The 24,548-nt window shown below is 46.1% G+C and overlaps 2 long non-coding RNA genes across 3 annotated transcripts in view; one reads left to right on the forward strand and one right to left on the reverse strand.

The window, feature by feature from the left end:
• LOC137544491 (uncharacterized) overlaps positions 1-14,896 on the reverse strand; it is a 44,841-nt gene extending 29,945 nt beyond the window's left edge. Inside the window, exons 1-2 of the long non-coding RNA XR_011025882.1 lie at positions 14,761-14,896; positions 7,928-8,037 (exon numbers count right to left, since the gene is read on the reverse strand). This is a non-coding gene — a long non-coding RNA (uncharacterized lncRNA). The remainder of the gene's footprint in view (positions 1-7,927; positions 8,038-14,760) is intronic.
• The window catches only part of LOC137544492 (uncharacterized), a 73,243-nt gene that overhangs the window by 30,855 nt on the left and 17,840 nt on the right, over positions 1-24,548 (forward strand). The window lies entirely within an intron of this gene.

Consider the following 24,548-nt stretch of genomic DNA (forward strand, 5'->3'; position numbering starts at 1 on the left):
CATTAGGGACAACTTTGACCCTCTACATCACAGTCAGCAGGCATATTGTAGCCGATCAGGCTACACTCCATCCTGGAGCCCCACCCCCCTTATAAAAGGCAGGCAGCGTCAGGCATTGGACTCACTCGTGTGCCTGCAGTAATTAGAGAAGCGAGAGCTGCTGTGCAGAGACCTATAGGGAAAGCTTAGTTAGGCTCTTGTAGGCTTCTTAGCTTGCTCCTTGCTGATTCTTATTGCTAAAAAAGCAACCCCCAACAGCTCTTTTGAGAGCCAATCTTGTTCTTGTGATCTTTTTTTTTTGTGTCCCACAGACACTTGTGTTGCATAGACAGCCTTGGTAATTCCTACTGTGTGTGCCACTGCCAGGCCCAGCACATTCAGTGACTACCTGTGTGTGTGACAGGTGCACATTGTAATACCCATCACTGCATATACCTACCTGTTGTTCACTTCAGTGCACCCACCTACCTACGTGAGCGCACGCAGTGTCACTGTGCCTGTCCGGTACCTGTCTATGTGTGACAGGTGCACATTATAATACCAATCACTGCATATACCTACCTGTTGTGTTCAGTGCACCCACCTACCTACGTGAGTGCACGCAGTGTGATATACCACTCCATGCATACCGGTTAACTGCACCTGTGTGGCTGCACATTGTATTAGTCAAGTTAGTGCATATCTTTCACGACCAAAGTACAGTGTTCAGAAGAAGGCACGTGCCATCAACTCAGAATATTGTCAGGACGTAGTTGACTATTTAACACAGAACACCTCATCTTTCTTAGCTTCCGCACCGAAGCGTGACATATCTTCCTCCTCCTGCTCTGATTCTGGCACCCCACTTAACACTCCACCACCACCAAAGTGCCATCACTCCAGGGCTCAGCGGTGTGAAAAAAATTTTTGTGTGTCTGCCTCAGAAGAGAGCAATGCCATCTGTACTCTCTGCCACCGAAAATTGAGCCGTGGAAAGACCAAGACCCGCGTAGGGACAACTACCTTACGAAGGCACATGATTACAAAGCACAAACTGCAATGGGATGACCACCTGAGGAAAAGCAGCACACAAAAGCAAAGCCACACACCGCAGTGGAAGATACCAGGCCGCAATTTTTTCTCAAAAAAGGCGATACCTAAACTGTACCGTGATGTTGAAAGGCAAGTGGTGACATCTCTGGCACACAGCGTTGGGTCAAGGGTCCATCTGACCACGGATGCCTGGTCTGAAAAGCACAGTCAGGCCTGCCCGAAGACTAAGCCAGTCCCCACACACAGCATCTCTGCCTGCACGCCGTGTGACTGCCTGCCCCAAGACTAAGTTGCTCCCCACACAGCATCTCTGCCCACAGGCCGGTTGACTGCCTTCTCCGCCACCACCAACTGGGTCCAGGACTCCAGGTGGATTCCTGAATATTTAAAGCCGCTGTTAGCAGCGGACGCTATAATAATTTTTCTGGTGCGTGTACATGCCTGCCTAATTTTTCTGGCTGCACTGCAGCTGCAACAACAAAACAAAAGGCATAAACTGTACATGTGCCAAATCAGCAAGGGTACTTATCTTACCAACTGTCTCTTTTTACAGGCTAAATTCAAAAGTTGTGTATTTTTCTCATTTAGTGTGTAGTTAGTACAGAGGGAGAAATTGTGAAGAATTTTTTGCGCTTCCCTGATTAAAGCATGTGGGTCCATTAATGTCAGAATCAGGTCTTCTGCATAAACCTGTTGTTTGACTAGTACAACTCCCACAGTTAGACCAAAAATGTTCCCATTATCCTCAATGGTCCATATTCAGTGGCGTAGCAATAGGGGGTGCAGAGGTAGCGACCGCATCGGGGCCCTTGGGCTAGAGGGGCACTGAGGGGCCCACCCCTCAAACACAATATTAGCTTTTTATTGGTCCTGTGCTGATAATATTCACTTCTATAGTTAATTTGAATAGTAGTAATCATTAACACACAGTTTCCCATCCCCTTCTTGCACCTCTGACACTGTGGTTGTCCTTGATTGGTTTTGGTGTGTTGTATCATTTGTTATCTATAGCATGCTTGGGGAGCCCCAATGCTAAACTTGCACTGGGGCCCACAGCTTCTTAGCTACGCCACTGTCCGTATTAATTCCTCTGTGTCAAAATTAAATAAAAAGGGAGATAAAGGGCATCCCTGATGGACTATATTTGATATTTTAAATGATTTTGTTAATTTAATTAATTTTTGGTTCATATAGAGTTTCTACTGATTAATTCATCCCCTGGTTGAGAAGAGAAAATCTCTGGATTTTTTTTAAAACAATGTGGGAGCTAATTAAAAATGATGAAAAAAAAAAGGGGCAAACGCCACTCCAAACTTAAAAAGATAATCTCGACTTTGTCCCCGGCCAGTCTTTGGGGACAAAGATACCAAACTATTTGATCTGTTAAATGGGAATACTTCGCCATCAAACCCCCTAGGGACACGTAAGCAACTATTTAAAGGCAGCAAAAAGGAGAGGTCCTATCAGATTAAATTTAAATAAGTTTGCATTTTATGTCAGCAAGGGCATAGTGCCGAATAAGGAGCCAAGTACCCTTTATAAATTCTTGAGCCATAAAAGGTACTCCATGGGATGCAGAGGTGTGCACATGTAGGAGAGGGAACTTGGAACTAAGGTGACAGACTGGAACAGAACATATAATGACAACTGGTCACCAGCTAGCATAATGTCCAGCTAACCCAATTTAAGTTGGTACCCAGATGGTACTGTATTCCACAGAACAGGGTTGGACAAGGAAACGGGAAAGGGAGGGGTTAATGAAGCCAGTCCCATCTCTATGGGTGTGCCAGACGGGCGACCGCCCTGAGCGCTTTGAGGGGGCGCAGTGATGGGGGAGGGGGGGAGCCGCGGCCACACTGGGATTCAGCTGCGGAGAGGAGAGCCCAACTTCTCCCTCCCTTTCCCTGGGGCTCCCCTCCATGTTTCTTGCTCTTTGCAGAGTAAACGCAGCGGGAAGCCTCGTATGTGCAACTCACCTCCCTGCCCGCTCCAATCGCTGTTCGCTTGCCGCTGATCTCCATCTGCATAGCTGCTGATACACTCTCTACTTCCTGTTTGGCAGGAAGTAGAGAGTGTATCAGCGGCTATACAGATGGAGATCAGCAGCAAGTGAGCGGCAATTGGAGCAAGCATTGAGGATAGTTGCACATACAAGGGCACCTATACCTAGCTAACCTATGCAGGCTGTACCTAGCTACCTATGCTGAAGGCACCTATACCTAGCTACCTATGCTGAAAGCACCTATTCCTAGCTACCCATATAGAAGGCACCTATACCTAGCTACCTATACTGAAGGCACCTATACCTAGCTAGCCTATACTGGCTGCACCTATACCTAGCTACCAATACCAAAGGCACCTATACTGGATGCACCTATACCTAGATACCTATACTGAAGGCACCTATACCTAGCTAACCTATACTGACAGCACCTATACCTAGCTAACCAATACTGGCTGCACCTATACCTAGCTAACTTATACTAGGAGCACCTATAGCTAGCTATGTATACTGGGGGTACCTACATCTGGCTGCCTATACTGGGGACACTTATGCCTGACTACCTATACTGGGCACACCCATACCTGACTACCTATACTGGGGGCGTAGTATGGGTTCATAAGTCCACGTATCACGGGACGGGGGGGTGCAATTTAGTGGATCCTATAGTGGATCCGGTTGCCATTGCTTCCTGTATAAATTACATATGCTCTTCTATTTTTATGATCTAAAGAAAAACATGATCAATCTAATGAGACCACCTTATCCACTGCTTAAAACCTGCCTGGCGTTCTGACGTCTTTTGCTATTTTTTTTTTAATTTATCATGTAGCTAGCCTAGCGCTAGCTACATGATTCCCCCCTCCCTGCGGCGTCCCTCCCTTCCCTCCGATCCCCCCCAGGCGCAATCACCCATCCGGAAAGCCTGTTCTGAACGGGATTTCCAGGAGGGCTTCCCCCGTCGCCATGACGACGCACGTCGTGATGTCATCGACGTCTGTGATGTTGTGACGTCACAGGGTGACCTGATCCACCCCTCAGCGCTGCCTGCCACTGATTGGCCAGGCAGCGCACGGGCTCTCGCCTGGGGGGGCCCTGCATCGCAGCGGGTAGCGGCGGATCGGCGGCGGCAATCGGGTGAGACACGCAGCAAGCAAAGTGCTTGCTGCGTGTTTTAAAAAAAAATTATTCAAATCGGCCCAGCGGGGCCTGAGCGGTGACCTCCGGCGTCTCTGGATGAGCCTAGCTCGTCCAGAACGCTAGGGAGGTTAAAGAGATTCTGATGCCATTTTAAAAACGTATTTTTACCTGTTATTTAGCTTAAGGAATAAGGCCAGTGTTAAAACGCCACATTCCCGCAGCAGAACAAGGGTTTTATAACCACCAAATCCCTGGGGCAAAAACCCCCCGGGAGCGCTTCCTGGTAGAGGCAGAGCTTTCTGCTGTAGCTCTGCCTCTACTTACGTCAATCCCTGCTGATCACCGCCTCTCTCAGTCTTCTTTCACTAAGAGGGGTGGGGAAGAGGCGGGGATCAGAAGAGGATTGACGCTAATGGAGGCAGAGCTACAGCTCTAAGCTCTGCCTCTCCGGGCAGCAAAATCCACGACTTTGAAAGTCGTTCTGCCATGGGAATGCAGGATTTTAGCACTGCCCATGTTCCTTAAAGTGAACCAGAGACGAAGCACCCTCATGTATTTTACCATATATATCAGTGGGAACATTAGTGAAAACACCTACCCTGCTCTCTGATTCATTCTTCACTGCTCAGCTTGCTTGTTACCAGCCCTAATAAAATCTCTGACTGAGCATTCAGTTTGGCTTTGCTCAGGAATCATTATAGCTGAGTCATTATAGCAGAGCCAGAAGGGGGCAGGCTTGGGCTTGAAAATACATCAGAGAAGATAGACTCAGCTATAATGATTCCTGAGCAAAGCCACACTGAATGCTCAGTCTGGGATTTTATCAGGGCTGATAACAAGCAAGCTGAGCAGTAAAGGGTGAAACAGAGAGCAGGGTAGGGGTCTTCTCTAATGTTCCCACAGATATATATAGTAAAATACATGAGGGTGCTTAGTCTCTGGCTCACTTTAAGCTAAATAACTATCACACTGATACATGATGAGGTAACGTAAAAGTGTATACACAAAGTCAGAGGTATGAGTAGCAAGGCAATATCATAGTCAATAAACAGGCAGGGTTATACACATAAGTCAGATGTCAGTCATATTGTAAGGATCAGGCAATAACGAAGTCAGGGACAAGCAGATACGAACTCGTGTATCAGATGGCAGTGGTACAGAAGGACAAAACAAGAGTGAGGTCAAGAGGCAGGTAAGAGGTTGGTACACAGATAAATAGACAATAAGATGTTACTACAAAATTGTACAATAATATAATTACAAAAAAGCAAGACTGGCTAACTAGAGTACATATATATTGTGCATGTACACAGTATATTAATGTATCTCTCAAACCTCACTGACTACGCTAAGAACCAACAAACTGATTAGTATCAAGGCCAACAAGCAAGTGAATACTCTGGCCTTAAATACCCAGGAGGCAGAGCACAAGCCCAGCCCCCAGAAATGACATCACCGCTGACACCCCATCAGACACGCCTCCTCAGCCTATAAAGACAGCTCTGAGCTGCGCGCATCCTGCCAGAACCAACACGCCGACCCACATCTATAGGGGAGCCGGGAATGCCATAATTCTAATTCACGTGTACAGGGGAGCTGGGGATGCCTTTGATCAAAGAGGAAAGGGAAGTTTCCTCCAGCTGCTCCAAACTATCAGAGCAGCTTGCAGAGACCACACACCAGGTAAGTTTATTACAATAACAAGTAAAAACAAGTTTTTAAAATGGCTTCAGAGTCTCTTTAATGCCCAGTTCTGTTATTTCTGCATGCAAAGACGGCGCTGTCACAGATGAACAGCAGTTTGACAGGCACTTGATTGGTTTGCGCTCTGCAGCTATTCAACCCCATATGCAGCAGATCTATGCAGCATTAATAATGCACTGTTAAGTGTTTTGGCTTCTACCTGTTCCAGCCTGCATCATGCTTTTCTGCAACTTCTGGTACAATAGTTCTTCTATATGATTGGTACAGATGGGCTTACTTTTGCTATCTAAGTCTCTCAACCACAGCTGAGCCTTGGCATGTAATGCTATGTACACACGATGCAATTTTCTGACAGATTTACTGTCACATCGTTATTTCCAACAATCCGATCTGATTTCTGATCAATTTTTCCATTCACTTCTATGAACAATTGTTCGGAAATCAGATCGGACTTTTTGATTTTAGGTGTGAATGAGGCCTAACACCAGCTATATTCCCCATGTATTTTCAATTTATAATGGTATGTTGAAATCTCAGGGTTTTGTGGGAAAAATAAGACACACTGAACTTGTTATTCCTAATGAACCTGCCGTTTTAAATCCCCTGAATATAGACAAATAAAAAATCCTTGAGTTGGATAAACTGCTGAAAGAAACCTGTTTTTCCTGCTGACCACAAAATGCGTAAGATTACAAATCTCTTGGGATTAATTGACCTCTGAAAAATAAGTAGTCTTTAGTCAAAATAAGTAGTGCTATGCTGTGCTATGATCAGAAGTGGGCTGTTATACTGGTCCGTGCAGGCTATACAGTAGAGGTCCACTCACATGAGCTAAAGAATAATGATGTGAATACAGTTTTTAAATGTTATTTAGCGTTGATACAAACAAATCTTGAATTAGTGAACTTTTAGTTTGTTCCCTGTTCACAAATGTTTTTTTTTCCTAGGCATCACATGAGTTAAATGACCTCTAATTACCAATCAGTGAACATTGTTTTACAGTGAGCTGCACTGCAGAGAAACTGCCCTTAACATCCTTAGATCCTTTACATATGCATGTTATATCATCAATTAAAATGTTGGTGATGTCACTACCTGACTACCTACTTATAAAGTAAAAAAGTATGCAATATAAGCTCTGACTTATGGAAAGCTGGAGTTTCTAATTGAGATAACAACATCAGTGTGAAATGCAGAAAAGGTATTCAAAACATGTGACTTGAGTGACTAGTGCAGTGGTCCTCAAACTAAGGCCCGCGGGCCGACTGCGGCCCCCTGAGGCTTTTTCACCAGCCCCCCACTCTCAAAATCTATTACTTATAGATGCGGTCCATTGCATCTTTAAATATCTGCAACCCACATGTAGAATAGCAGTGCTGGCACCACCAATCCACATGGGTCCAATTGGACTGCAGGTTGTCACCTGGGTATGCTTCACTGTCTGTAGCAAAGATGTTCTTTGGGTGCCACATGAATGGCTGCTTCTCCTCCGGAGGAGTTCTCCTCTGTTGCGTCCTGCATATATGTCCTATACTATCAGACAGTGAATAGTTTACACACCCTAGGCTCAATGTAATGTTTTCTACATTTCATGAATACTCCGGCCCCCCAGCAGTCTGAAGTATGCTGACCCGGCCCTTGACCGAAAAAGTTTGGGGACCCCTGGACTAGTGGGAAAGTCATATAGAATATCCTGCCGCCTTTTTAAAAATGAGTTATTGGTGGCTGGGTTTTTTTATTTTAGTATTTGATAGCGTAATAAGCATTTGAAAATGAGAAATTAGAATACAAGATTTGTTTTACTACTGTTCATTTTCAGTTCCGAGGAACTGCCAATTTTATTTTCATATTTACTCCAAAAAGATCTACGAAGAACCAAGGGTTAGGAAGCCATGGGAAATCTCTTGAAATGTTAACACAGGACAGCGATAAAAAAAAAAAAAAAAGTTTGTAACCCCTTTTCACACAGTTCAAAACTGAAATTAAAGAAACGCGGTGGCATAGTTGTTAGTGGGGGTAACGCAGTGTCATAGTGGTTAGCTCTGTCACCTTGCAGCAGTGTGTCCCCAGATCGAACCCCAGCCAGGGCACTATCTGCATGGAGTTTGTAGACTCTCCTTGTGTCCAAGTGGTTTTCTTCCGGGCACTCCGGGTGCCTCCTACATACCAAAAACATACAGATAAGTTAATTGGCTTCCCCTAAGTTGGTCCTAGACTATGATAAATACACTGCACGATACATACATAGACATATAACTATGGTAGGGATTCGATTGTGAACCCCTCTGAGGGACAGTTAAGTGACATAATAATATACTCTGTACAGCACTGCGTAATATGTTGGTGCTATATACAGTAAAAACATATTAGTAATAAAAGAAAAAAAAACTTGGACAAGCCATTGAGCTTTTATTTAGCTGTGATGATCTGTGGTATCTGTTTTGGCCAATAAAAATTATGTTTTTATTACTTTGCACCATGTTTGACTGTTATAGTTACTAAGCCAAAAAAACTTTAAATCGGAACTGTACCAAAATATATTAGCAGGGAAAAAAAATTAAACAATACATTGCAAACATAGAATATAGATCAAGAAATGAATGATACTTGCCGTGTTCTTCGTTCATGTTGTTTGATCCACAGTCAGCCTGTGTTTCACCATCTTAAAGGACAGCTGAGGTGACATGTGACATGAGATAGACATGTGTATGTACAGTCTCAAGCACACAAATAACTACGATGTGTTCCTTTTTTTTCTTTCTCTGCTTGAAAAAGTTAAACGTCAGGTATGCAAGTGACAGTTTCTGTCCAGGTCTGACTGGGTCAGACTATAGCATAACCCTCACTGTTAAGTAATTACAGCCATAAATCTCTTTCCTGTCAGTAAATGGCTTCTGAGAGCAGGAAAGAGATAAATAGGATCAATAATTCATAATTTGAGCTCTGACATACTTTAATGAAGGTGTCATTGATCAGATACAATGAAACAGTAACAATTTAAAAACTAGATTTATATATAAAATTAAACTGTTGGATATCTAAAAACGTCATTTTTAGGAAAAGGGGGATAGATACAATTGTTTTTCTCATCTGTTTATGTTCACCTCAGATGTCCTTTAACTACTAGCAGACCTGAAAAGAAAGACAGCACCAACTGCCATTATCTATAAACACTCCCACTAACAATCTGATAGGCTAAAAGGTTGTGGTTTTTTTATACATTTATGGTGAAAAATTGAAAATTGAAAATATGTGCAAACCTAGACAAATAAGAAGTACGTTTTTTCCAGAGTGAAACGAGCCATAAATTAATTTTCTCGTATGTTGCTGTCACTTACAGTAGGTAGTACAAAACTGACAGAAATGACAGGTTTTGAACTAGTCCATCTCTTCATAGGGTATTCTCAACAAGGCTTTTATTCTTTATAAGGATATTCCCTAAAAAGGATTTAAACAACGATGCTGGCCAGCTTTCCCTGCTCGCTACATAGTTTTTTGGCAGTTGGACAGAGCAACTGCCATTCACTAAGTGCTTTTGAAAATAAATAAATCCCCGAGAATCCCCTATGAAGAGGTGGACTAGTCCAAAACCTGTCGCTTCTGTCAGATTTCTACTACCTACTGTAAGTGACAGCAACTTAGGAGAAAATAAATTTATGACTTATTTTACTCTGGAAAAGTGTACTTCTTATTTGTATGTTTGCACATATTTTAAATTTTACCATTTTTCGCCATAGTGCCCCTTTAAGGCCTGTTACAATAACGGGCCCTAGGCCTCTGACCTCACAACCCCCCTCCCCTCCTGCCATCCAACATCGCCACACCGCCCGCAGGTCAGCACACATGAACACGCACACCCTCCTGGTCCCATCCTCCTGCTGTCCCAATGGCCACCCACGTGCTGCGCATGTGCGGTAGGGCAAAACCACGGACACATGGTCACAGAAGGACGCAGGGACACAGGGGTTTTATTGTATAGGATGCACAGAGGGAGATACTGACTGCATGTCAGTTGGAAACAGCGTTTATTTCCCACAATGCAACAAAGTTCACAAACAGGAATCTGTCATGAACATGGCTTTGACATCACACTGGGGGAGGGGTTTCACCTCAATTTCAACCACACAATTTCAGCCTGATTATCTATTTGAGAAAAGGTAAAGATTTCACTTGGGAAAGAGGCAGGGGCATATCTGGGTGACATAGCACCTATGGCAAACACTGAAATTGCACCCCCCTCCCCCATCAGACCACCTTGCCCATAATAACAGCTTCTTTTCTTTCAGTGATACAAGTCTCCCCAGTATAGGTTGCTAAAGTTAACCCCCAAGTAAAAGTAAGCAGAGGTAGCACCCTAGTATAGGTAGCCAGAGGTAGTTCACCCAGTATAATTAGACCCATGTTTACGTTCCAGCCCCCCCCCCCCCCCCCATTATATGTAGTTAGAGATGTCTTCCCAGTATAAGTATCCTTCTTTAGCATAAGTGGTAAGAGGTATTCCCCAGTATAAGTAGTCCCTCAGTATAGGTAATGAGAGGTTCCCCTCAGTATAAGTAACCCCCCCCCAGTATAAGTAACCCCCCTCCCCCGTGTAAGTAGCCTTCTTTAGCATAAGTGGTAAGAGGCATCCCCCCCAGTATAAGTAGTCCCTCAGTATAGGTAACCCCCCCCCCAGCATAGATTTGGCATTTATCCCCAGGGGCGTAACAATAGGCCCTGCAGCGTCTGCGCCCGCGGGGGGGCCGCCCCCCCCCCCCCCCCTGGGGCCCGCTCGGGGCCGTTTTTTGGGGGCTGGAGGGGTGGCAGCATGAGGGGAAAGCCTTGCCCACAGTCGGCGGGGAGAGGGAAAGTTCCCCCCTCTCCGTCACCTCGGGGCTCTCCCCTCTGCGCTCCCCTCCAGCTAGTGAATGTGTGTGGGCAGCGAGCAGCAGCGGCGGCAGGATACATACCTTCTTCCTTGCGTTCCATCGCCGCCTTCTCGCTCTAGCGGCTGACGTCACTTCCGCTTCCGGAAGGGACGTCAGCTGCTAGAGCGAGAAGGCGGCGATGGAACGCAAGGAAGAAGGTATGTATCCTGCCGCCGCTGCTGCTCGCTGCCCACACAGGTTCACTAGCTGGAGGGGAGCGCAGAGGGGAGAGCCCCGAGGTGAGGGAGAGGGGGGAACTTCCCCTCTCCCCGCCGACTGTGGGCAAGGCTTTCCCCTCATGCTGCCACCCCTCCAGCACCCAAAAACCGGTCACGAGCGGGCCCCGGGGGGGGGGGGGGCGCTCTGAAATTCTGCAGGGGGGCCCGGTGGGGCTTAGTTATGCCCCTGTTTATCCCCCTGTATAATTAGACCCCCCCCAGTATAGGTAGTGAGAGATGTCCTCCAGTATAAGAGCAGGTACACATGCCTGAGAGGCATCCTTCAGTATGGTGGTGAAGCATGAGGGAGGAGAAGGCAGCCATGGCGCCCATGGTGTTGTGGCGCCCATGGCACGAGCCATACCTGCACCCATTCTAGATACGCCTCTGGAATCTACTACTGATTGGGTGATGAAGTTCCTCCCTGGTGTTCAATTTTTTCTGGATTTCTGTGCAAAAAGTGGTTCCATTAATTTTCATGAAATGTTTGCCTGTAACTTACCAAAATGTGTCAAGCAAGGGTGTAGTATACATTTTGAGTATAATAAAAGTTTCCAACACACGCTCTATTCATAAAACTTCTCATAAATGATCTATTTATCACCTAAGTGATACAAATAACCTTTTTATACTTATAATTCTTCATTTTTTTGGCATAAAATGTGCAGTTTTTTGCATGCATGTTTCACCTTAAAATCTGAGTTTGTGTGTGAATGCAGATTTCAAGTTGCATAGGAACGCAAATTTTAGAGCAAAAACGAATAAGGAAAAAAGCAGGGGCATAACTACAAATCACTGGGCTCCCCTGCGAAAATTTGGATGCCCTCCGCCGGGGCCCGCTCAGGTCCGGTTTGGGGGCAGGAGGGGTTGCAGCATGAAGGGAGAGCATGGCCTTCTACATCAGTGGGGTAGGGGGCCACTCCCCCCCTCACCTTGGGCTCTCCCCTCAACACTCCCACTCCAGCATTAATAGGTGGCAGCAGTGGCGGGTAGGAACACAGGCATACCTCTGTGTTCCACCGCGGAGGTCCGATCTCTAAGTGCCACATGCTACTTCCTGATAAACAGGAAGTAGTGTCATGCGCTTAGAGAGCGGAACCTCCGACGGTGGGATGCAAAGAGGTATGCCTGTGTTCCTGCCTGCGCTGCTGCCACTTTAGGGGGCATTGGCTGGGTGCTGGACGGGAGGTACATTTCCCTTTATTTGGACTGTGGTACCTTTAAAAATGAGATGTGTACCTACCTGGAACGGAGTCCGGGTATTGTTTGGCAGCAAGCCAGTTGCTGCCTTTGTTGTTTTTTCCAGGGCCGGACTCCCGGAATGGGAGGGAAGGGAGGAAAAGAAGGGCGGCACTTCCCATTCCACCCAGGTGCACACCTGGTTTTCTGTAGAGCTGATGGAAAGCTCTAACCTATTTGCATATCAGGAAGCAGCTCACATGCAGTCTGAGTGGAGTTGATGTGGAGGAGCATGTGTGCTGCTGAGCTCCTGACAAGTCTGTTTAGTAGATATTACTGAGAGAGCCAAACCATACTTTGGGACTGCTGTTTGTATGGCTTTGGCTTAAATGATCTGTATTTCAATCAGCTGGACTATTACTACTGGCATACACCCAAAAGAGGCGCAGGGAAAAAATGGTGCATGGTTATGTAATATAACGCTATTTACCATTGTTATAAAAACGGTAAATAGCGTTTTAACAGTGATGTGAAAAACTATTTGCCCCCCTTCCTGATTTCTTATTCTTTTGCATGTTCGTCACACTTAAATGTTTCTGCTCATCAAAAACCGTTAACTATTAGTCGAAGATAACATAATTGAACACAAAATGCAGTTTTAAATGATGGTTTTTATTATTTAGTGAGAAAAAAAAACTCCAAATCTACATGGCCCTGTGTGAAAAAGTGATTGCCCCCTTGTTAAAAAAATAACTTAACTGTGGTTTATCACACCTGAGTTCAATTTCTGTAGTCACCCCCAGGCCTGATTACTGCCACACCTGTTTCAATCAAGAAATCACTTAAATAGGAACTATCTGGCACAGAGAAGTAGACCAAAAGCACCTCAAAAGCTAGACATCATGCCAAGATCCAAAGAAATTCAGGAACAAATGAGAACAAAAGTAATTGAGATCTATCAGTCTGGTAAAGGTTATAAAGCAATTTCTAAAGCTTTGGGACTCCAGCGAACCACAGTGAGAGCCATTATCCACAAATGGCAAAAATATGGAACAGTGATGAACCTTCCCAGGAGTGGCCGGCCGACCAAAATTACCCCAAGAGCGCAGAGAAAACTCATCAGAGAGCCCACAAAAGACCCCAGGACAACATCTAAAGAATTGCAGGCCTCACTTGCCTCAATTAAGGTCAGTGTTCACGACTCCACCATAAGAAAGGGACTAGGCAAAAACGGTCTGCCTGGCAGATAGCCAAGGCGCAAACCACTTTTAAGCAAAAAGAACATTAAAGGGAACCAGAGATGCCGGACATAGAAAAAGAAAAAAAGATTTCATACATACCTGGGGGTTCTTCCAGCCCCATAAGCCTGGATCGCTCCAACGCCGCCATCCTCCGCTTCCTGGATCCGCCGGTACCGGGTCCCGTCACTTCCGGCGGACGCGGCCAATTGTCCGCATGATCAGGGGATCCCTCTACACGTAAGGGTATGCTGGGAGCCCCTGTGATGCGGACAATTGGCCGTGTGCTGACGCCGACTGGCCGAAAACTACGGGACCCAGAACCGGCTGATACAGGAAGCGGAGGACGGCGGCATGGGAGCGATCCGTGCGTATGGGGCTGAAGGAAGCCCCAGGTATGTATAAAATCTTTTTTTCTGGCGTCTCTGGTTCCCTTAAAGGCTCTTCTCAATTTTGCTAAAAAAACATCTCAATGATTGCCAAGACTTTTGGGAAAATACCTTGTGGACCGACGAGACAAAATTTGAACTTTTTGGAAGGTGCGTGTCCCGTTACATCTGGCGTAGAAGTAACACAGCATTTTAGCAAAAGAACATCATACCAACAGTAAAATATGGTGGTGGTAGTGTGATGGTCTGGGGTTGTTTTGCTGCTTCAGGACCTGGAAGGCTTGCTGTGATAGATGGAACCATGAATTCTACTGTCTACCAAAAAATCCTGAAGGAGAATGTCCGACCATCTGTTCGTCAACTCAAGCTGAAGCGATCTTGGGTGCTGCAGCAGGACAATGACCCAAAAAACACCAGCAAATAAACCTCTGAATGGCTAAAGAAAAACAAAATGAAGACTTTGGAGTGGCCTAGTCAAAGTCCTGACCTGGATCCTATTGAGATGTTGTGGCATGACATTAAAAAGGCGGTTCATGATAGAAAACCCTCAAATAAAGCTGAATTACAACAATTCTGCAAAGATGAGGGGGCCAAAATTCCTCCAGAGTGCTGTAAAGAACTCGTTGCAAGTTATTGCAAACGCTTGATTGCAAGTATTTCTGCTAAGGGTGGCCCAACCAGTTATTAGGTTCAGGGGGCAATTTCTTTTTCACACAGGGCCATGTAGATTTGGAGGGTTTTTTTCTCACTAAATAATAAAAACCATCATTTAAAACTGCATTTTGTGTTCAATTATGTTATCTTTGACTAATAGTTAACAGTTTTTGATGAGCAGAAACATTTAAGTGTGACAAACATGCAAAAGAATAAGAAATCAGGAAGGGGGCAAATAGTTTTTCACATCACTGTAGATTACTGCCCACAATAAACTCCTGTTTATTGGCTTCTTACTTGCTTTGCTCTCCCTGATGTGAAGCCATAGGTGCTGGGTGGCTGCCCTCGTCAGCTCAAGGCAAATGACCACGCTGTACGTCTTCATCCATCCACGGTCGGGAGCTCCTCTAGTCTCTGCTGCTGCCGGCATTGTTTACAGGGCATGCTTGAGACTCAGGCTGCACTGTGATGTTTGCAGTCAAACATTAAAACGATAGATGGTGCTGTTTCACATAGTGATGTAAAACTATGTATGAATATTGTTAGAGCAGGTTGGAGAAAAGGATGTGTAGCACAGTGGTAAAGCACTGGTCTAGAAAGTTAATTTTGCAAATTTGAATCTGCTCATTGTTACTTTTTTTACTTTAGTAGATAAAGATACTGCTGCTATCTGTAAATTAATAAAAGATTAGTTTAAAAATACTTTTTATGAAGTAAAAGTTTTGTGCTTTTTAAATCCCAGCTGCATAACGTATGCAAGGTTAAGATAAAGATGACAGACAAGAAATTACTGACTGCAAACTGACGAAAAATAGCTGTAGTGATTCTCTTTGACTAATCAGTGCAGCTATTTTTCATCAGTTTGCAGGTAGAGATGGCCCAAACCTCCGGTTTTGGGTTCATGAAACCCGTTTGTAATCTTCCGCGGAAGGTTCGGTTCACACGAGCTTTCGCGAACCGCAATAGACTTCAATGGGGAGGCGAACTTGGAAAACTATAAACACTTATGCTGGCCAGAAAAGTGATGGAAAAGATGTTTCAAGGGGCCTGGAGGGGGGCATGGCGGAGTGGGATACATGCCAAAAGTCCCGGGGAAAAAAAATCTGGATTTGACGCAAAGCAGCGTTTTAAGGGCAGAAATTGAATGCTAAATTACAGGCCTAAAGTGCTTTAAAGAGACTCCGTAACAAAAATTGCATCCTGTTTTTTATCATCCTACAAGTTCCAAAAGCTATTCTAATGTGTTCTGGCTTACTGCAGCACTTTCTGCTATTACCGTCTCTGTAATAAATCAATGTATCTTTCCCCTGTCAGACTTGTCAGCCTGTGTCTGGAAGGCTGCCAAGTTCTTCAGTGTTGTGGTTCTGCTATGAACTACCCCTTCCAGGCCCCTCTATGCACACTGCCTGTGTATTATTTAGATTAGGGCAGCTTCTCTCTTCTCTCTTATCTTTTACAAGCTGGATAAATCGTCCTCTGAGCTGGCTGGGCTTTCACATACTGAGGAATTAGACAAGGGCAAAGCTGTTTGCAGGAAGAAACGAGCAGCCTGAAACTTCGCGTCCTTGAGAGATGCAGGGAGAAAGAAACACACAATGATCTCTTGAGATTCAAAAGGAAGGGTGTATACAGCCTGCTTGTGTATGGATGTATTTTCTTAGTGTGGACATACTGTACATCAACCTACTTCCTGTTTTGGTGGCCATTTTGTTTGTTTATAAACAAACTTTTAAAAACTGTTTTTAACCACTTTTAATGTGGCGGGGAGCGGCGAAATTGTGACAGAGGGTAATAGGAGATGTCCCTGAACGCACTGGTATGTTTACTTTTGTGCGATTTTAACAATACAGATTCTCTTTAAAACTTCTTGCACGTGTATACATCAATCAGGGAGTGTAATTAGAGTACTGCTTCACACGGACACACCAAACTCACTGTGTAACACACAGCAAACAGCTGTTTGTGTAGTGACGGCCGTGCTGGACTACTGCGCACCATGGCGAGGATTGCTCTTCCTCACTCAGTGATGTCTGGTTAGGTAATGTCTGTCTGCCTTATCAACTTTCGATGGTTCTTTCTCTACCATTGTTAAAGCTTACATCTATTTTTTTTACATTACATTTTTTACTTGCTGTTCAGTACCTGCTACGAGAATCTATTATGGAGGGCAAGTCTGCCATTGTGACCAAGGGTAATGGCCGGGGAATCAGGGTTCAATTCCAGTCCGAAGTGGGAGCCTGAGACCCATGCTGTATAAGTCCTGTACCTGCCCTGACCACGCTTTGCAGACCAGGCATCTGTGGTCAGATGGACCCTTGACCCAGCGTAAGACAAACCAAGTCGAAAGCATTTGCCAAGAATGTGTTATGGAGGGCAACTCTGCCATTTATTCAACTGTGTGAAACTTTCTTTGGTACTTTCACAGTACCATGGTGTCCACGGCGGGTAACCATCCAACAGGCCAAGGAATCCTGTTTCGATTCTGTTCCGGAGTTGGAACCTAAGAAACGGCTACCACAAGAAAGGCAGCAGGCACGGCAGGGGATACACTGGTCCTAAATGTAAAAGTAAAAGAACCGACGACCAGGACTTTTTCGAGGCCCTGCTGTAATGAATCAACTTTAAATCCTTTAACGAGAATCTGTTATGGAGGTGAAGTCTGCCATTATGACCACTGACCATGGGTAATGGCCGGGGAATCCTTCCTGGTCTGATTCCGGTCCGGAGTTGTAGCCTAACAAACGGCTACCACCACACATCCAGGCAAGGAGGGCAGCAGGCTTGCCCGCCCCGAGGTAGTGACCAAAAATAACAATACAGGACTCAGGAGGACTTTTGAGGCCCTAATGTAATGAATCAACTTTAAATCATTTTACGAGAATCAGTTATGGAGGGCAAGTCTGATGGTGCCTTCACTGCAATTCAACAGGTTGGTCTCCGGCGAGAATCTGTTATGGAGGTCAAGTCTGCCATTGTGACCACTGACCATGGGTAATGGCCGGGGAATCCTTCCTGGTGTGATTCCGGTCTGGAGTTGTAGCCTAACAAACGGCTACCACCACACATCCAGGCAAGGAGGGCAGCAGGCATGCCCACCCCGAGGTAGTTACCAAAAATAACAATACAGGACTCAGGAGGACTTTTGAGGCCCTAATGTAATGAATCTACTTTAAATTCTTTGACGAGAATCAGTTATGGAGGGCAAGTCTGCCATCCAGTCAAGTGAAAGGTATGCACTGACTGCCAGGTAGAATACAATGTGCAGTCACAGATGCAGTGAAAGGTATGCAGTGACTGCAAACAGCCGTTTGTGTAGTGACGGCCATGCTGGACTGGTGCGCACCATGATGAGAGTGCAGGTGATGGTGGCTTTACAGCCCATATGGTCACCCGGCTGATGTAGCTGAATGACAGAACAGTGACTGTCCAGCTGATCAAATTTGGTCTGACCACAATGAAGCAACAACCATTTCATCTTTGGTGTGCCAACCCCCAGACACTCATACAGCCGGCGGTCATTGCTTCATTGTGATACGCAAGCCCTTTCACCGCGGCAAGGTAATGATCAAGAAGGGGGATGGGCACATGTACATGCCTTTTGTTTTGTTGTTGCATGTAAACGCCCCAGAAAAATTATTAAAGTGGCCGCTGCTAGCAGCAGCCTAAAAAATTCAGAAATCCGCCTGGAGTCCTGGACCCTGTTGGTGGCGGAGAATGCAGTCAAGTGGCTGGCAGGCAGTGGTGCTGTGTGGAGAGCGACTCAGTCTTGGGGCAGGCAGCCAGCAGTCACATGGCGTACATGCAGAGATGCTGTGTGTGGGGACTGACTTACTCTTTGGGCGGGCAGTAGCCATCCGGGATCCATGCCTCATTCATTTTGATAAAGGTCAGGTACTGAACACTTTTGTGACTTAGGTGACTTCTCTTCTCAGTTACAATGCATCCAGCTGCACTTAAGGTCCTTTCTGACAGGACGCTTGCGGCAGGGCAAGAGAGAAGTTGGATGCCAAATTGGGACAGCTCTGGCCACAAGTCAAGCCTGCGCACCCAGTAGTCCAAGGGTTCATCGTCGCTGCTCACAGTGTCTACATCCACAGTTAAGGCCAGGTAGTCAGCTACCTGCCGGTCCAGGCGTTGGTGGAGGGTGGATTCCGAAGGGCTACGGTGAAGCGTTGGACTAAAGAATGTCCGCATGTCCGACATCACCATGAGATTGCTGGAGCATCCTGTCCTTGCCTGCGTGGATATGGGAGGAGGATTACTGTCATTGGTACCTTTATTGCGTTGTGCTGTCACATCACCCTTAAACGCATTGTAAAGCATCATTGTCAGCTTGTTCTGCATGTGCTGCATCCTTTCCGCCTTCAGGTGAGTTGGTAACAGGTCTGCCACTTTGTGCCTGTACCGAGGGTCTAGTAGCGTGGCAACCCAGTACAGGTCATTCCCCTTGAGTTTTTTTATACGGGGGTCCCTCAACAGGCTGGACAACATGAAAGGGGCCATCTGCACAGTCGGATTCAGAGGTACTATCCATCTCATCTTGCTCTTCCTGAGTGACGTTACGCAAGTCCTCTTCCTCCCCCCAGCCACTAACAATACCACGGGAACATCGAGCAGCACAAGCCCCCTGTGATGGCTGCTGTGGTTGTTCTTCTGCCGCAGCCTTTTCCTTCTCCTCCACAGAAACACCTTCCTCATCATCAGAGTCTGACTCCTCTTCTTCCCCACACGACTCCTCTTCTTCCTCCTCCTCCCCCCTCTGTGCTTCCGCAGGTGTTGAGGAAACATCTGGTTCAGATGAAAATTGCTCCTACGACTCTTCCTGCCATAACTGTTCCTCTTCACGCTCCTCCACAGCTTTATCCACCACTCTACGCACGGCACGATCCAGGAAGTAAGTGTAGGGGATCAAGTCGCTGATGGTGCCTTCAGCGCGACTCACTCAGTTGGTCACCTCCTCAAACGGCCGCATGAGCCTGCATGCATTTCGCATCAGTGTCCAGTTCTGTGGCCAAAACATCCCCATCTTCCCATATTGTGTCCTTCTACTGTAATTGTACAGGTACTGGGTGACGGCTTTCTCCTTGTCTAGCAGGCGAGAGAACATGAGCAGGGTCGAATTCCAGCGAGTGGGGCTATCGCATATCAAGCGTCTCACCGGCAAGTTGTTTTTCAGCTGAATGTCCGCAAAGCATGCCATGGCCAAGTAAGAATGCCTGAAATGCCCACACAACTTCCTGGCCTGCTTCAGGATGTCCTCTAAGCCTGGGTACTTTGACACAAATCTTTGAACGACCAGATTCAGCACATGTGCCATGCAGGGTACATGTGTCAGCTTTCCCAAATTCAACGTGGAAAGGAGATTGCTGCCGTTGTCACACACCACGTTGCCGATCTCCAGCTGGTGCAGGGTCAGCCATTGCTCCACCTCTTTGTTAAGAGCAGCTAGGAGAGCTGGTCCAGTGTGACTCTCCGCTTTGAGGCAAGACATGTCTAATATGGCGTGACACCGTTGTACCTGGCATGCAGCGTAGGCTCTGGGCAGATGGGGCTGTGTAGCTGGAGAGGAGGAGATGGCAGCACCAATAGAGTTGAACTACCACCCAGCCAAGGAGGAGGAGGAGGATGACAGCGAAGAGGATGTAGCAGGAGGAGAAGGAGAAGGAGAGGAGGTGGCAGGAGGCCTGCCTGCAAGCCGTGGAGGTGTCACAAGTTGTTCCGCCGCGCAGCCACATACTCCCTGCTTGCCATCGTTCACCAGGTTGACCCAATGGGCTGTGTACATAATGTAGCGGGACCCTGCCCTTGCTTGGCAGACCAGGCATCCGTGGTCAGGTGGACCCTTGACCCAACGCTCTTCGCCAAAGATGACACCACTTGTCTCTCAACTTCACGGTACAGTTTGGGTATGGCCTTTTTAGAAAAATAATTGCGGCCTGGTATCTTCCACGGCAGTGTCCCAGTGGCCACAAATTTACGGAAAGCCTCAGGTCCACCAGCTTGTATGGTAAAAGCTGGCGAGCGAATAGTTCCGCCATGCCAGCTGTCAGACACCAAGCAAGAGGGAGACTGGCAGAAATTGGCTTCTTCCACTCAAAGACTTCCTTCACGGACACCTGGCTGCTGTGGGCAGAGGAGCAGGAACCGCTCAAGGGCAGAGGCGGAGTGGAGGAGGGTGGCTGTGAAGGTGTAAGGAAGAAAGCGGCTGAAGATGCTGCACCTGAAGCAGGAAGAGGAGAAGGAGGGTGGCTTGTCTTTTGGGTGCTGCTTTTCCTCAGGTGTTCTTCCCATTGCTGTTAGTGCCTTTTCTCCAGGTGCCTTCGTATGGCGCTTGTCCCTACGTGAGTGCTGGCCTTTCCACGGCTCAACTTTTGGAGGTAGAGACAACAGATGGCTTTGCTCTGATCTGAGGCACACACGTTAAAAAATGTCCAAACCGCAGAGCCCCCCGGGGTGATGGCACTATGGTGGCATCAGCAGCTGACGTTGAAGGGCATGTTGGCTGGCTGTCCATAGCTGGTGATACATGACGCCGGACACTGCCCTCAGCTGTTTCTGAGGACGAGCTCCCTCTGCTTCTTTCAGGGACTCGTCTCCTCCTATTCCTTTCTGACTCCCCCTCTGAACTGTTCCCCTGGTCATCTCCTCTATTGGGAACATACATGGCATCCGTATAATCGTCATCATAATCATCCTGCCCAGCTTCGCTTTCCTCAGACACCTCTAAAAACGCACCAACACCAGGTACTTCATCATCCCCCTACTCACACGTTACGTCCATAGTATCACCACCTAACTCAGACGTATGAGGTGATGTAACTAGCTTAGCGCCTTCATCTTGTTGTAGCAGTATTGGCAGTGAATCAGTGATTTCCACACCAAATAACTCCTGCGAAGTGTCAAATGCAATGGGTGTGGTGCTTGCAGTAGCGCTGGTGGCTGCGGGAGATGAGGTGTTCTGTGTTAAATAGTCAAGCACGTCCTGACAATCTTGGGAAGTGATGGGACGTGCCTTCTTCTGAGCACTGTACTTTGGGCCAGGGCCGCACGAAATCACATCAACACGACCTCGCACAGACCTGCCAGTGCCAGGTGGCCTTCCTCTGGGTCTGCCTCTACCTCTTCCGCTACCTGGCTTGTCCATTTTGTCCATCTCTGGGGATGCTAGGTAGATGCAGTGAGGTGGGTTCACTCAACACAACAGCTAGGTATATGCAGTGAGGTGTGTTCACTCAACACAAAAGATAGTTATATGCAGAGAGGTGGGTTCACTGAACACAAAAGGTAGTTAGATGCAGTGAGGTGTGTTCACTCAACGCAAAAGGTAGGTAGATGCAGTGAGGTGGATTCACTGAACACAAAAGGTATTTATATGCAGTGAGGTGGGTTCACTCAACACAACAGCTAGGCATATGCAGTGAGGTGTGTTCACTCAACACAAAAGGTAGTTAGATGCAGTGAGGTGGGTTCACTGAACAGAAAAGGTAGGTAGATGCAGTGAGGTGGGTTCACTGAACACAAAAGGTAGGTAGATGCAGTGAGGTGGGTTCACTGAACACAAAAGGTATTTATATGCAGTGAGGTGGGTTCACTCAACACAACAGCTAGGCATATGCAGTGAGGTGTGTTCACTCAACACAAAAGGTAGTTAGATGCAGTGAGGTGGGTTCACTGAACACAACAGCTAGGTATATGCATTGAGGTGTGTTCATTTAACACAAAAGGTAGGTAGATGCAGTGAGGTGTGTTCACTCAACACAAAAGGTAGTTATATGTAGTGAGGTGAGTTCACTGAACACAAAGGTAGGTATATGCAGTGATGAGGTGGGTTAACTAAACACAACAGGTACTAGGTATATGCAGTACTGGGTATTACAATGTGCAGCTCCCTGTCACACACACAGGTAGTCACTGAATGTGCTGGGCTGCTGGCAGTGGCACACATACAGTATGAATTAGCAAGGCTGTCTATGCAACACAAGTGTCAGTGGGACACACAGAAGAAAAAAAATAGATCACAAGAACAGGATTAGCTCTGAAAAGAGCTGTTGTGGGGTGCTATTATAGCAATAAGACTCAGCCAGGAGCAAGCCAAGAACCTAAATAATCTTTCCCTAGGAGAAACAATCTGCAGCAGCTCGCCCTATTCTGACTATAACAGGCACAAGAGTTAGTGTAATGGCCGGCGGAGCCTGCCTTATATAAGGGGGGGGAGTGGCTCCAGGGCTGAGTGTAGCCTGATTGGCTACAATGTGCCTGCTGACTGTGATGTAGAGGGTCAAAGTTGACCCTCATAGAGCATTATGGGGTGAATCGAACTTCCAGGAAAGTTCGCCTTCGCCGGCGAACCGTTTTTCGCCTGGAACCGTTCGTCGGCGAACCGTTCGGGCCATCTCTATTTGCAGGCAGTAATTCCTTGTCTCTCATCTTTATTCTGTGTCCCCACTTCCTTCTTAAAGGGCAACCTGTACTGAGTAAAATTATTTAAAATAAACACATGAGGTAACTTCAAATGAACATTACATAGTTGCCTTGCCATTAGTTCCTCTCAGAAGCGCACCATTTTCTTCTGACAGTGATCGCTTCGAGTTCTGACAACATTTTGTCAGAATTGAAATATATCAGTTGCTGTCGGTTATTTATCAGTTACTGTCAGTTATAGCTGAGAGGACAACTGATGTGCCAAGTAATGTCTATGTTTTCCTATGGCTCAAGTGAGCGATATGACAGTTTAAAAGTGTGCTGACCAGAAAGCTGTTATGGGGTAATGACCATTTTCAAAATGGAGGACAGAGAACTCCCTTGATCACAGTGGACAAACAGGACGCGGGAAAGGAGAAAGAGATTGAGGAGTAGACTACACGGGAGGTAAGTATGACCTGTGTATGGTTATTTTGACTTTTAATTTTCAGTTCAGGTTTTCTGTAACCTTGCATACGTTATGCAGCTGGGATATTAAAAGCACAAAACTTTTACTTCATAAAAAAAGTATTTGTAATCTTTTATCAATTTACAGATAGCAGCGCATCTATCAATAAATAATAATAATAAAAAAGGAGCATTGACTGGATTCGAACCTGCACCTGCACAAAAATATCACCAAAGTTCAGTGCTTTACCACTGTACTATATCAATAGTCAGTTATGTTTTTAATTTCTCCACACCATAATTTTCTCTTCCAACCTGACAATGGCCATGCGCAATAATGTAATTACAGAACGCTAAACAGCGTTTTATACTAAATTGAATGGCGGCGCCATAATGTTCCGGCAGAGCTGTGCGCCATTTTTTCCTGCCCCCTTATTACTGCTATATGGACTACAAAGCTGAAGTAAGCTTGCCATTTATTTTCTATTTATGCTAGAAAAAAGCTGTCTATAGTACTGCTGCCAAATAAATGGACTTTGTGTTTTATGCAACTGTGTACTGCGTGCTGGCTGCGATCCCCTAAACGTCACACCACCTATTAATGCTGGAGGGGAGAGCCCGAGGTGAGGGGGGAGTTGCCCCCCTCTCCGCTGATGTAGGTGATTATGCTCTCCATTCATGCTGTGACCCGTCCTGCCCCCCCCCCAAAACGGCCCTGGGCGGGCCCCAGAAGTGTCCCCCCACCCCCCAAGGCTGCTCCACTGGAAAAAAGGGGAACCTTACTTTATAACTGCTGACGAGCATGACTGGTCCATACTATTCTCAGCTTTTTGTCTCAGCACGAGTCAGGCTCATCCTCCACGGAGGCTATCAAAGTAAGAAGAGATCCTGATGGATGAGGAAATATACAGTATGTACACTATGTGAAGGGGAGTTTGTATTACAAAATATTGTCCAAAGCTGGTGTTACACACTCTTTCTTTTTTTTTTTTATTTATTTATTTATATATTTTTAGAGAAGTAATTTTGGAAGATATACCTGTTGGCTAAAAAAAAAAAGAGCCACTAAATACATTTTGGTTTATTCATATAATGCTAATTTTTACACATGCATTTTGCCAAAAGTCTATCTTAGTGCTGGTCTGCTGCACCTTAACATGATTTTACACATTATCCTCCCATGAACTCATAATTCACTGTGCCAGCGTAGTTTATGC

The sequence above is a fragment of the Hyperolius riggenbachi genome, chromosome 2 (genome assembly GCF_040937935.1).
Source record: "Hyperolius riggenbachi isolate aHypRig1 chromosome 2, aHypRig1.pri, whole genome shotgun sequence".
NCBI lineage: Eukaryota > Metazoa > Chordata > Amphibia > Anura > Hyperoliidae > Hyperolius > Hyperolius riggenbachi.